Source organism: Rissa tridactyla, chromosome 2 (genome assembly GCF_028500815.1).
Source record: "Rissa tridactyla isolate bRisTri1 chromosome 2, bRisTri1.patW.cur.20221130, whole genome shotgun sequence".
Taxonomy (NCBI): domain Eukaryota; kingdom Metazoa; phylum Chordata; class Aves; order Charadriiformes; family Laridae; genus Rissa; species Rissa tridactyla.
Genome location: NC_071467.1, coordinates 51,786,184 through 51,801,374, shown reverse-complemented (window position 1 = coordinate 51,801,374; position 15,191 = coordinate 51,786,184). Strand labels below are relative to the sequence as shown.

The 15,191-nt window shown below is 38.9% G+C and overlaps 1 protein-coding gene across 1 annotated transcript in view; it reads left to right on the top strand.

The window, feature by feature from the left end:
• The first annotated feature begins 9,877 nt into the window (after positions 1-9,877).
• The window catches only part of RBBP8 (RB binding protein 8, endonuclease), a 46,262-nt gene continuing 40,948 nt past the window's right edge, over positions 9,878-15,191 (top strand). Inside the window, exon 1 of the mRNA XM_054192813.1 lies at positions 9,878-10,001. The gene's annotated coding sequence lies outside the window, so the exon portion shown is untranslated. The remainder of the gene's footprint in view (positions 10,002-15,191) is intronic.

Genomic DNA, 15,191 nt, shown 5'->3' with positions numbered 1-15,191 from the left:
TAAGAAGAAAACCACATTGTTGATTTGCAAATAGAAACCCTCAAGGCCTCCACACTGTACAAGTAGATCCATTTGTATAACTCTAGATCAAATTCCAATTATTTTACTTTCCAAAAAGCATCTGTTAAAATATGATTTATTTCCTAAAGAAGAAAATACTGGGAGAACTTCCACAAGGGATAGTAGGACAGTCCCTTTTAGATATCTGAATTACATAGCACCCAATTCATTTACACACTTTATCTGTACAAGCATCAGTTTTAGAGGACATGCTCCAGGTCAGGCTTGCTAACGTGGCCAGCAGGAGTAGGGAAGTGATTGTGCCTCTGTACTTGGCACTGGTGAGGCCTCACCTCGAGAGCTGTGTTCAGTTCTGGGCCCCTCTGCACAAGAGGGACATTGAAGTGCTGGAGCGTGTCCAGCTGGAGAGCTGGAGAGCTACCAGGCTGGTGAGGGGTCTGGAGACCAGGTCATATGAGGAGAGGCTGAGGGAGGTGGGCATGTTTAGCTTGGAGAAGAGGAGGCTGAGGGGAGACCTCATTGCCCTCTACAACTACCTGAAAGGAGGTTGTAGAGAGGTGGGTGTTGGCCTCTTCTCCCAGGTGAATAATGACAGGACCAGAGGAAGTGGTCTGAAGTTGCGGCAGGGGAGGTTTAGATTAGATATTAGGAAGAATTACTTTACTGAAAGAGTGATCAGGCACTGGAACAGCCTGCCCAGGGAGGTGGTTGAGTCACCATCCCTAGAGGTGTTTAAGAAACATCTAGATGTGGCACTTCAGGGCATGCTCTAGTGACAGAGATTGTAGGGGGTTTTTTTGTGTGTGTATGGTTGGACTGGATGATCTCGTCCTTTCCAACCATGAAGATTCTATGATTCTATGATTTCTGCCCCCTTTGGGGAGCCATGGAAGAATACAAATGAATCCCACACATGGGATATGAGGAAGTTTCAATAGATTAACTTAGGTCTCATCAATACATGGTAACCACTGCCAAGTGGACTAAGGAATGACATCAGAGCTCACTAGTTAGTCCACTTTGAAAGTATGATATACTTATGCTTATTACAAGCGTTAGTTCAGAAGGGACTAGGGCAAAGTAGCTAGAGCACTGTAATTTCACACCTTAGCTTACTTCTTTCTAACCTTCCTATGTCAGACACACCAATGAAAGGTGAGATTTTAAACTGACTGCACTGAGCAAACCCAAAAAGTTGTCTGGTCACTGAAGTTCACATTCAAACTAGACATCCTGGCTTACTTTAGCTGATTATTGGAAATCAATATAAGTGGTTGCAGATGAATTTGGTCTAGCATAACTGAATGATTTAAAAAGCCCTTCTATGCTGAAATCATAGAATCATAGAATGGTTCAAGTTGGAAGGGACCTTAAAGATCACCTAATTCCAATCCCCCTGCCATGGGCAGGGACACCTCCCACTAGACCAGGTTACTCAAAGCCCCATACAACGTGGCTTTGGACACTTCAAGGAATGGGGCATCCACAACTTCCCTGGGCAACCTGTTCCAGTGTCTCAACACCATCACAGTAAAGAATTTCATACTAATATCTAATCTAGATCTACCCTCTTTCAGTTTAAAACCATTAGCCCTCATCCTATCGCTACACTCCCTGATAAAGAGTCCCTCCCCATCTCTCCTGCAGGTCCCCTTTAGGTACTGGAAGGCTGCTATAAGGTCTCCCTGGATCCTTCTCTTCTCCAGGTGGAGCAACACCAACTCTTTCAGCCTGTCTTCACAGGAGATGTACTCCAGCCCCCTGATCATCTTCCTAGAAATCCTGTAGTATCTGTTTTCTCAGACCGCATGACTCGGCTGGATTCTGGTCTTGTCTTGGGTGGAGGCTCAGATAAAGGCAGCCTGAGCCATCAGTCATGACACAACTGCCTTCTGTCAGGAGCTTATGGAAGCACCAGAAAAAATACATTTTCCTTAAGGCAAATTCCCACTTCCCTCAGAATTTTCAGAAGCTCGTAAGTACTTATGGAAACAACAATACATACATTGTGTCTGTATTGTACTTTCTTTTTTGATCACTAGAGTATTGAAAACACTGTGGTGTTATGCACAGCACAGTAACCACAGTGCAAAAAGAAATTTGACTGGCATCACGTAACGAAAAATCACTTCAAAGTTTAAATCTTTCCTGTACAGGTGAAGAGTTTATGTTTTAGCTATATAGCTTTCCTGAGGGAGGAAAATAAATCTAACACAAAAGACATTGTTAAATCACAATTATCTTTTCTCTGTTTGTTTTTTCAGTTGATCCCGTCTCTTCAGTGATAAACAGGCTGGGAATGAGGAAAATGTATTGTGTCATTTCGAGAATTAGTCCAGTAATGAGCTTACATTGTAGCTGTAAGTCCATTATACAGTTTCCTTATGAAATTAAGGCCTGAACAGCATTCATTATCACTCTTCAGTGATAAACAAGCTGGGAATGAGGAAAATGTATTGTGTCATTTCGAGAATTAGTCCAGTAATGAGCTTACATTGTAGCTGTAAGTCCATTATACAGTTTCCTTATGAAATTAAGGCCTGAACAGCATTCATATCGTATTAAATAAGGTTTTGGTTACTGTGCATGTGCTAATTTCATAAAAGTTTCATCCCTTTCATATATTGAAAACGTCAGATATGCTACCACTGATGGGTTTGTTTTAAAATGAAACATAGGTTTTGTTTAAAAAATAATCCTGTGGGCCCATCACTTTTGCCTCCCCTGCCAAGCTTTGCCAGTACTTCAGCTACCCTAATACAGTGTTTGTGGAATGTGCTGTTATATTAATTTAATAATTTTGGTTTAAAAGTTCCTTTTGATAAAGTACAGAATTTTTTAAGAAGATTATTTCACTGATGCTCTCCACCAAGAAAAACAACAAACACTTTCATTGGCACAACTGTGAGACAACGGCAAACTTGGCTTCTAGGTAAATCAAGAAGGGGTGCGACAGCCTCTTCGCCATTCATGAGAGTCAGGGCTCCAGCTGTGTGTCTCAGAGGAGGGTGGTCAGAAGCTCTGCAGAGAGCTGTGCTGGGCACTACCACACCTTCTCCCATCTCCCGCTGCTCTTCCCCTGCCTCTGCCAGAAGCTACCTCCTCCTAGGATGCTCAGAAGGTAGCTGATCTATATTTTACACAGGATAAGGAAGAAATATTGGATGAGGCATAAAAACAAGCCCCTCTGTTCATCCCATTTCAATAATGCTGCCATAGTAGTGTGAACTTTTTTCTTTTAAAGTCCTGATAGAGCTGGCAACAGGTTAGGCAATGAAGATTTGACTCTGTTGAAGTTGCTGAATATAAACAACCAACCATAGATGACAGAAGCTGAAGAAATGAGAGAGGAAGAGAAGGAGATCAGACAATACAAGTACGACCAATTCATCTCCCCGATAGTTACTTGAATTTTAACAGAAATTAATTTAGTTCAGTGTGATTGAGCCAAGACATAAATAACTGCTCAGACATTTAAGTGGGGACAGTGAATACCTGTTAAGGGGTCACGAAATGGAATTTAATATAAGAAACAATGACAAATAAGACCCAAAAAAAAGGCTTTCAAAAGTTAGCAGTCTTTTTCTCTTCATACAAAGAGCAAATAACAGGAATATGAGAAAAGAACCAGTTTCTTTTTTATTATGGAGATCCATAAGAAACACAGAACATTGTTAAGGAATCAGACATAAGAGCTATATAAACAACAGTTTCCATGGGTTTTCTATAGGTTACTCGATTGTTCTGGGAGTGACTGCTTTTGAAACAACAGCAGTTAACTTCAGATTCAGCATCCCTTCTCATAGCACCTTGTAATTTCAATATGTTGTAGCTTGCAAAGTGGATTAAAAAGCTATTTTGGAGATAGACTGATGAAGCAAGACTGGTCTTATTTCTATGTACTCAAGATACACATTTGTAGCCCTTGACATATTACTGTCATTTAACCTTAGAAGCGCTGTCACTAAGGAAGGGTAAGACCTTAATATGATGAAGTGTGTTTCATTAAAAATGTTCTTATGATTCCTCTTTTCTGACATGCAAGACAGTACCTCAGCCCGTTTCAAGACAAAAGGACATATTTGACACATAGTGTTACTTGACGGGCAAGAGGCATGATGGAAAAACCCTACAATGTAGCTGGGGAATCTGCCAGTTAATGGGTTTAACTAAGCACAAGGCATTACTAAACAGTATGCTTTCCTGCTTATTGCAATGGGATGCTGCTAGACCTCTCCCATAGAATCAAATTCACCAGAGGTAGATGGTCACTGGATTACAGCCCGCTAGCAATCTGCTGGATGATGTGCTGAACTGATACGGGTATACTAACAGTTCAAGTCACAGGCTGAAGGTCAAAGCTGGAGGCTTGATGGGTCTGTGTCTTGATTTGCTGCTTTTATCATGCAAGGCCTGGAAGGGTTTCTCAGGTTACAATAAAGCATGGTCCTGCATTCTGTATACTGACCAGCACCCCAGGGGAAACTCAAGTTTATCTTTTCCCCTTGCTTCAAAAAGCAAGTAGCTCCCTCAACAGCACAAGCCAGACACAGATACTGGAACGGTAATTTTTTCAAAATATTGTTTGATTATTTTATCACACAAGAAAGGTAGCATAAGAGGATTAAAAATCTGGCTTCAGTAAAGTCATTAGCAAAGCTCCTTCTAACTTCCAAAGTCCAGAATTTTACCTGAAAGATATTAATTGCAAAAGTCTGCTTTTCTTTTGGTAAGTTGGAACCTACATTTACTTCCATCTAGTATTTTCCCAATACTCTCCTGCTCTTGCTGTTTCTAAATACAAGAATCATGACAAACCAACAAAGCTTTAAGTATTGGAAGAGAAAATGCTGCGACAAAAAACTGCTGAATGAAGTAACAGAATGTAAAAGTGGTTGGGTTTCTCTTGGTGTTCTGAATTCTGAAGAGGCTTAATAACAAAGTGGTACTTTAAGTTTCTAACAAAAGATGTTTTCTCACTAATATTAAGTTTCAAACCAAAAATATATTTTCTTACTAATACTCAAAGCACCAGAAAGCAACAAATACATACTCTTTTGTTTTAAAAAAATAGACCTAGTGAATAATCTTGGGAAATTTTAGTGAGTCCTTCTTCAGTATTGATTTAAACTATCATTACATTTAGCAACATGAAACACAAAGAGAAATCTAATATGCTAAGGACATTTCAGCAAGCCTCCTGCAATAGAAAACTGTAGCTCCTTACTAAAACTATCTGATATATTAGTAAAACAGCAGATAAATTAGTAGCAGATAATTAACTTGGCTTTTCCAAGGTCTTTGACAAAGGACTGCAGAAGAGGCTGTACGTACAAGCTAAATCGTCATGAGGTGGGAAAGCAGTTCTCATGTTTAAAGAAACTGAAGATGTAGAAGACAAAATGGAGAAATAAAATATCTAATGTCAGCATGTAAAAATATAACTGTGAGGTCCCTGATATCTCATGCTTCCATGTCTTCATATAGGAATCCTGTTGCTTAATACAGTATCATCTGAAAAATAAGACAAATAACAGAAAAATATTTATTATTCAGACCCCCAAACAATTACAGCAATGCCACTTCTGGTTCGTGCTTTATAAGTCTCTTTATAGCAAATACACACTCTTCTGTAAAGATTAATGTCCACAAAAAAGGCAAAGTATTCCTAAATGTCAGTAAGAGGATAAGCTGCAATGCTTCATAATAATAATTCAAATCTGGTCAAATATAGACAATAGACAAGAAGAAAACCCAATGACAAGGGATATTGTTAGTTTAGTCTGTGGCAGTCTTTTCTGAAGTAAGTAATAACCAATCACTCTCTATATAAAAAGAGTGCTGGAAAGGACTATTCATAGGGAGGACTTCCTTGAATTAGACAAAAATGGAGGCTCCAGCCATTCCTGCAATATCATTTCAGAGTAACTCTTCCAGTGTAATGGTCTGAGGTACTTGTGCAACTTTGTATTTTCTTTCTTTCCGTCCTTCTCTCCAAAAGCAGAAGGGAATGTTGGAATTTCCTAGGAATTAATTCTTCTCTTACATTTCCTTACAACATTCCTGTAGCATTACATCCCAATACAAGACCTCTCTACACCCAAAAGTTCACAAAACTGATTTCCCTTCTTGAATTACTGAACTGGACCAACTGTTAAAGACAGTCTTGAGAATTGTGGAGAAAGAGGTAGACTGAAGAATTCAGCGCTTTTCCCTCTCAGAGAAAAATAGCCAAGCTTTTATATCAGGCTTACTCTTGTAGTGAAAATAGTGATAGTTCTCATAATTTTTTTTGATATCTTGCCAGTGCCAAGCCCTGCTGTCTCAGGTGAGGTAAATGAAAAATTGTCGTCATCAGCAAATTAGTTGCAACAAATTATAAACCTGTTCTTGATCAGAAAAACATCAAAAAATGCATTCTTTGGCTCACTTTGAGGCATTTTTCTCTAGCTAGCCTCTAGGTCAGAAACAAACTGTTGCTACCTCTCCAAGGTAGGACTTGGCCTATTTTTCAATATGCCCTTTATGAACCAATAGTCTCCCTGTCCTTACACTGCTACAGAACCAGTCAAGAGGAGAGAGATATTACCTAATGCTGATAGGGGTGTGGGGGCATGTGTGTTATCTGAATTTGTTTGTGAAAGTACTGAGCAGCTTTTGATAGCTACGGGGAGGTATGTTGTAAACTCTCTGTAATGAATACTTGTAGACATGAATGTTTGTGCATACCTTCACTATATGAACAAGTTGAAGCCTGCACCATTTAGATTGTCTTACTTTTCAGAATTGCACCTCTCTGAGCCTCTTCTCCTGAAGAAGATTTTATGTGATCATTGTATAAATTGGAAGAGTTCACAGATGAGCATTATGTGACTCTTCTTGAGCTGGACATGACAACTTATAATTTATTCTCAATTGGAAAAGCATTTAATAATAGGTTTGATTTGAAAGAGCATTCATCTGTAAGATCTCTTTATTGCAAATTCTATTTGAAATAAGAGAGAATTCAGTACTTCAGGTAATTATACTGCCTTCTTTAGGAGGAAAAGCAATGTCTCTCACAGAGAACTCCGAGCAAGTCTGATACTACAATATTTATTTCTGTGTATATGTATTTTTAGAACCGCTATGAGTTACAAGGCTGAGAACAACAGTCAAGTGATGCTTATCCAAGGATGTGTTGGTACATACAATGGGGTTTTTGTTCTATACCTTTGCTTTTTAACTTATGAAAAAATTAATTCCTGTAACTTGTGGAAGTGAATATAAAAGCCCAATTTAAGGTCTCAACCCTGACAGCAACCCTATATGAGAAGTCCCTACTGATGAGAAGCCCCTACTGAATCTGTAAGGTGTGTACATGGTTTTGGTTTGGGGGAGCAAGAGGTTGGAGAGGAGAAAAGGTTTTCAAACTCTTCTTTAAGCTACCAAGTCAAAGGAAGAGATAACAGAAATCCATTTTATCCCTATACTCTTCAGACTCCAGTAAACAGTTAAATGGCAAGCCCAATGTCTTTTAAAGGTCCACCATCAGATTCACTACAAGGATCCAGGCTCAATCTGTAGAAAAGGTTATCAAGAAAGCTGGCATTGATTCTATCTATTTAAAAATGGTCAAAATGTTCTTTCCTCAGCCCTGGTGTTTCCATGATGAGCTCAGGATGGAGGACATAAAATTTCAGAATTTTATGAAATTCTGAATTTTTTCAAATTCAGTACTTTTTATGAAACCAGCTGACATAGCTGGAAAGAGTAGACCAGCTCTGAAGAACACCAGCCCTCCTTAAGTCTATTATGCAAGCAGAACCTTTTCCACATTGTATAGTCTAACAGCTATTTTGGGTGGTAATTTACCTGTGTTAATCAGTTACACAGTTTATCCAATTATGTGACACTCATAAAAACAAATTGTAGGCATTGTTTCCAGCCACAGTACATTCACATTGGACAGGGATTTACAGTTCAAGATGTAGTGCCTGTGGAAAGGGCTTTAGGGTCTTTAAAAACTTCAGTTTTATATGGCACCAAGACTGTGGCACATCCAGGACCAAATGTCTCCATCGCATTTGGCACTAATGCTCAATTATTCAATATAGCCTACTGAATCACCAAAACCACTTCCTGCAGTGGACTTTTTATAAATCTCTTATCCAAGTACTGACCAAGCCCAGCCCTGCTTAACCGTATGAAATCATAGCCTAAGGTGGTGTGACTGCAAGCACAAACAGCATACATCTGTCATTTCAGCTCAGTTAGTAATCCAGTTGCCTTCTTCAGAATTAAGCCTTCCTTTCAAGGCTGTCATAAGATGTAGTCTTACAAGGGTTACTTTCCTGTAGTAAAATAATCTGAGTAGAGTATATTCAAATATGAGCATTTTTTCTTTTAGGTATTCTGGTCAATAATGAGAAAACTGCCCATGTTGCACAACACTGGTTGAATTTAATGGTAACTTCCTGTTGTGGCCACTATTTGTCTAGGAACTATTATTAAAATGGGTAAGTAAGAAAAGAAGATCCAAAAAAGGATAAATGATACCACTGTGGGATCATTTTATGAAAAAACACAGGTTTCTACAGTTACTCAGAGCCTTTGACAACATTCAATAGAAACAATTTTTTCAAGCCTGAGTGTTTAAATTTAGGTGCCTAAATAAAAAATAAAGGAACTTGCCTAAGCATAGGTTTAGCAGACTGATTGTATGTACCCGTGATCACAGTTCCAGAAGCATTAAACTTCTATGACTCCTATTGGTTTTAGTCAACATCTCTGACAATCACAGGAGGAGATCTGAAAATTATGGTCTATATTTGTATTTAAAAAAAAAAATAGTAAGTTTACACAGATGCAGGCTTTTGTTGGGGCATATCCTGATCTCTGCCTACAGCTTGAATAACTATGCTATATGCAGGACTGATGTCTAAGTATTCTTGCCCCCCAGCCATGAACAAGAAGCAGCGCAGCTGCTCCTGCAGCCCATGTGCAATTGTAACAGGGCAGCTGCTGTATCCTTTGGGGAAGGAGGGTGCTGCCTCCCAAGTAGTTCCTCATGGTTATGGAAGCAGGCTCCATACACTCCATGTTCTCTGACCTGTTTCACCTTGAAATATCCTGTGCAGTAATTCAGGGTGAGTTTGCACTGACCTCGGGCTCCACCGAAATAATGAGGTGGATATTACATGTGCAAGCTCCCAGTGTCCTCTCTCCCACATGTAACAAAACTATGCTGAATCCTATACATACAGTATGTATTCTTAAACACTTAAAGCAGGACTGGAAATAAATCTGAATTAGAGCATAATTTGGGGCTTTTTTTAGCTGGTCACACTAAAGATTTGGTGTTATTTGATTATAATAAGTCTGTACAGTTAGTGTTATAAAAAAAAGGTATTTTCTTTCCTGTTTCTCTTTGTACTTATGCTGGGCAAGACCTCTAGCCCAGTGCATCTGCATATAAAATGAAAGAAAATTTATAACAATAAGATCTTGCTACACTTAACAAGGATGTATCACACCCCCACCCCTCAGTAAATTATTTTGCTGGAGGCTACATCATTTTCTCTGAGTAGTATGTTGGGAGTTGACAGAGGCGTGAATAATTCACCGTGTATGAAGCCTCCCGGAGCAGAGCTGAGCTGCAGCATGTTGGGCCAGCCTTTGATGCAGACTGGTTGGGCAGGTTCCTGGGCGCCCCGGGAACCGGTCTGACGGGCCTGTTATGCCAACAAATTCTGGTATGATTCCATGCTCTCCAGAATGCAGAAACCTGCCCAGCCAGTTAAATGAAAGGCATATTAGGTTATCCATTGCACATTGTATATATCTTAGGTGCAGCAGATCTCCTCTCGGCATTCTCTAGTGTGGTCCACAGTGGCTTCCTCATCTTTCTTACACTTGAGGTTTATAGCTGGAGGGGAAGTCAATAGTAAATATTTATCACCCCGATCAAGAACAGAACTTTTCACAATTCAGAAGGGTGAGTTTTGAAAGTCTTTCTTTAAAATTAATTTAAGATAACCTTAAGCAAAAATTTCTCTTATGCTTGAAGTGGTATAATGGCTATCTCCTTAATGTGTCTGAGTACTGACAGTCTCTACGGTGCTTGTTGACAGAATTTTTCTGAGTGCAGCTTTTTGACCCTTCTGTGTGCAGCTCAACATCATCTGCTCTGTCTGCAAGAGTGTTTGCTGGAGAGACAGTTCAATGAACTAAACATGGGAGTGAGAGGTAGAAACTCCACTGCCAATGACTTAGTATTTTGAGCAGGTCACTTAAGTATTGCCTATTGGTCTTCTCTTTTATACAGTGTTTTTATAATTCCTGTCTCATAACAGCACTGTTGTGACAAGGCATATGCCATTACAGTAAGATGTGTGGTTACTAATTCTTGCCAGACTAACTTTTCTAATTGTTCAATTTTATGGATTGAGTTGATTAAACCTAGATTTACATATTCAGAATTGGCTTCACGGTAAGATAAGAAACATACTTGTCATTCTTACTGCTTTCTTTTTATATACTTATTCGAAATGTACCTGTTTAGAACGAGTAACGGTGGTGGCAATGTTAATAAAAAGCAGTCCTAATCTTAAAGGGTAGGCAGACCTGAAAGTTGTACCTGTATCTGCAACTGAATCCATTCACAGGTTCTGTGTCAAATAAGAAAAATTAAACAGTGTGAAAACAAACCTGTGGAATCTGGTAACTGATTAACTACTGGAGCACAGAAGTACTTGCTGAGCTGAATAGAAAGGAATGAAGACAGGTTTTGTCATGCCTGTTAGGACAAAATAACTCTTTAACTTAAGTAAATGTGAATCTTCTTGCCATCTGTGTAACTACATTTTTGAAAACCCTCACATAGCTACTTCCATCTCCCTGGAAATCTTAATTTAGTCTGTCTTTAAGTGAAACAATTACCGTTCTCTTTCATGATGTAAAAATCAGAGTCCCCAGTGGACATAAACCACTAGATAGAAAAATATCTGTACAGGATTATGTAAGACTATAGGGCAGTCACACAACAGGAAGCTTCAATTATGGAGCTGTTTAATGCCAGCTATTTCCAGGTTGATGCAAAAATTAACATTACTATTCTTTTGTAGAGTGCAAATAAAAAGGCCTCCCGAGCAGCTTAAAAACTCAGGGAATAGCAGACTGAAATGACCTTCTCATTAGAGGCATTGTTATCTGCGTGTAAAAATTTTTCTTCAAAGCGTGGGAAAATGGAAAAGAACATAGGGAAAGTTTTGTACTCTCACAGAAGCTAAAAATATTCATCAGGAAAAAACGTTTATAATTTTTATCATCTCTCTTGACTTTGCTATCAAATACAGAAGGAAAACTTGCTAAGGAATAAACCACTTTCAAAAGAAAAAATATAGCTGGCTGAACTGTATGGTTTGCACAGGGACCCTCTGTAGAGCCTATAAAATGCTACATGAGAGCTTTGATTTCTAAAGCCACAGGATTTTAACACAGCACATTTTTTAAATTCAAACCAAATAAATCACTTTTTCAACATACTCCTTGCCATCCTCTCTCTCTCCAGTTTATGTGTGGTTTTATTTGGGTTTTCCTCAGCTGCTTTTTTTTAGGGGGCAGGAGGGGCAGGGGCCATTGTTTGGGGACTTTTTTTCTCGAAAGGTAAGTAAAATATTCTTTCCCATACATTGTTTCTCTTTTGCTTGTTCTCCTCTCCTGAACTCTTGTCATTCACTACAGGAAAAGGTAGGTAGCATGATTTTGTACACAGACCTGTAAACTTTTACTTCAGCTGCCCGAGCCTGAAACAGCCTTCCAATGCTGAGATAAATATGCAATAAACTACTCAGAATATTCATGTTAACCTAGAAACATCAGTAGGAGCAAAACATTTCCGCAAGCAGTTAACACAAATGGGTGCTGCTGCTTAGAGTCGGAGGACCAGGAAGACTGCACTGGGGTCGTGCAACAGCATCCCTAAGGTTGCTTTTTTTTTTCCTCCATCAAAGCTCTCTAAAAGACCTGAGAGTTTCAGTTGAATAAATCCTGTCTGTTTCTGACTATAGATGAGGAGCAGTGAAAGCACTTCAAAGAAGAGGGTTTCTTAAAGTGAACAATGTTACTGGCATCAGGGAATTTGATCTTGGCTCAATCTCAAAAGTGGCTATGCAAGCAGCTTGAGAAGAATCAAATTCAGCTAGTGGGGGTGATGGAGTGGCTCCTCCCTATTTTTCCAGAGAAAGCAACTACCTGTGCCAGACAGTACTGGTGTGCTCTGTGCGCTCTCCCAGCTGTAAGAAATCATACCATTCAGAGGACTGCCAGTTCCTACACTCCCAGTTCAAATCCTGTTTAGGTAGCAGCTGAACTGTGCCACATGTTCTTATTCTCTGCATCTGAAGTTGGGCTCCTTTTATGTCCTTATGGCAACTGCAACATAAAGTTCATTAAATGAACTAGAGTTAAGCAATACATCTATTACACAGATCTGCAAGTCAAGGAGGTTGTGAGCACACTGGCCATGTACGTATATGTGCGATCTATTATATCTCAAGACAATAAATAAGGACTTCACTATGTTATGTATAGATATATATGTGTATATATATATTTATATACACAGGAAAAGATATATTTACCACTGTATTTAAAGCAATTAAAATATTTAAATTGGAGTGTAATTCAAAGTTGGTTTTAATCTTTACATCTAAATTTAAGGTAACAGAAGCAAAAAATGTAAGCTTTCTCCTAACCTCTTTTAACCCTATTCTGTATGCATATGCTAGGTGACCTTCTGCTACCTGAATGGTTAGAAACACTGATGCAGCCTCTGTGCTACTCCCCAAAAAGGGCTGGGGTGGGAATTAAAGGCTATTTTTTATTTTATCTGTGCTGCAACATTGCAGTACTCTTACAAGAGAAATTGAGTCACTAGTTGATTTGCTGGTAAACAGTCCAGTCATCAAGAAGGAAGGCATTACCACTAAAGTGTAATTGAAAATCAACAGCTTCACATACTATTACTAAGATTAAACATTTCAGACCAGCCAGGTCTAAAATGGGCTAGGATTAAATTAGATTCCCTTTTTGCAGAGTTGCTCACGGATAAGTATTCTGTCACCTAGTTTAATGTGCCATATTAAGGGTTATTTTGAAATCTGAACATGAGCCGTGACACCACAGAAAGTTTCGTATCTGTTCAAGTGCAACAATGGTGAAGTATTTTTCCCACAGTTTTATTGTCTAGGTGTGTGTGTTTACTCTTATGGGATGAATGAGATGCAGTTCCAGTTAGACTAGTCAGCTTAACGCATCCAATATAAGTAAATGTGGAACATCAGACTCTTCAGTAGCTTTCTAGTACATTTAATGAGCCAGGGATCTATGCAGTAATTAGTGGCCAAGTATGTGATTATACTGAATACATGAAATCAAATAAATCTGGAAGGGAGATAAAGTTCAACTGTTGGTCTTAATCCGTTATCACTTACTGTTGAGTAGATAACACTGTAGAAGTCAATGGATTTATATTGCTGTAAAGTTCAAAGTGAGAGAATAGGAGAATAAACTGCTCACACAATTTATTGGGAAATAAAATGGATGACAACATCATTATTTTCCAGAGTACTTCCAATAAATAGAAAGAAAGGTCCAGTTTACAGTAAAATACCTGAACAATCAGCGAGAGGGCTATTTTATTGCTACTTATCAGATCTGTGTATATATTTAAGACATCTGTTTCTCTTAACTCCAAGGAAATTGTTACTTTCCAACATCAAAAATTTCTAGATTATATAAGTTTCAAAAGTAGAATAAAAAGCTGCCAACAATTACTTAAAAAGATTGGAGTATCTACTCCAACCTATTATAGCCGTTTTCTTCCATAAGATGTAGCTCATTTTAGTTCTACCATATGCGTACTGATATGATAATGGATCAAGCTTATGATTTAAGTAATCTGCTCCTGAGTTACTGAACATTGGATTAGTTTTATTTTAGTTGAAACACAAGTGGTTATACAATGGTGAGGAATGTGCAGAAAAGTTATCTACAAGATTTTTCACAATACTTCAAAATTCAAGGTACACATTTGATGGGAAACCAAGAGTATTTTCAACAAAGCTGAACAACAGATTTAAAGCCTGCTTAGTCATGAGTCATCTTGTACTCCTGTCTGACAGTATTTCAAAATACTTCAGAAATGTTGAAATAGTATTTCAGATTCAGTTTTATTTACGCTGTAGCTCCATATTTATGATACTTTCTGAAGATCTGAGTAACATAACAAGGATAAGAGGGAGCTGTTACTAACAGTTATTAGAATACCTGAACATCTATCTTTTTTCATACCGCTATTAATAATCTAGAAAGCATGTGGTTTGCAGCACTGGCCCTTGCAAACTTATCACCGTTGTGTCCTCTAATAATGCCACTAAGCTGTCTCTGCAAGCGTTCCTATGCATACCAAAATGGTCCAGCGGAATCATGTCAATGCAGAACGCTGAAAAGCTGTGTTTTGTTTCTCTTTCATTACTAAAGAGAACTACAAACTAAAAATCAAGCGGCTTGTCTCATGGCAGACAGCAGGGTTGGTCCCAATGAATGAAAGAACATTTATCTGCAATTTGGGCAAAAAATTTCCGTTGGTAAAAATCTCAAAAGTGACACAGAAGTTCAGCTACCTTATGCTGTATTAACTATATGAGCCTAGACGTTTTCATACTCACACAAAACATTAAAATACGCTCTAGGCTGTTCTACCGTACGCTAAAATACAAACCCATGGAATCTGTTAAGATCAAGGCGGGGAGGGGATGGAGGGAAGCACTGCAAATACATCTTAACTTCTGTGTGTAAACTCAGCTGTCAGCAGACCACAAATCCTGTGGAAAAGGTAGATTTGGCAGCATAGCCCGAATGCTAGCAAGGCCACAGGAGTTTCAAAGACCCTCTACATCTAAACCAGCAAGACTTTCTTTCAGGTAGGCTCCCCCTCTATGGGCAGCATTTACGTTAATGCACCCTCTTGCACACACCTTGGCTCTTCCATAATGCTTTGCGGCTGCCATGCTTAACCGTGTCACCCAAGGCCAGATTCGCCCATCCCCTCGGCTTTCCTCTGGCTGCTCTCTTTGGAAATCCCAAATGCCAGGCCAGACACACGGCAGAGGACAGGGCTAGGACAA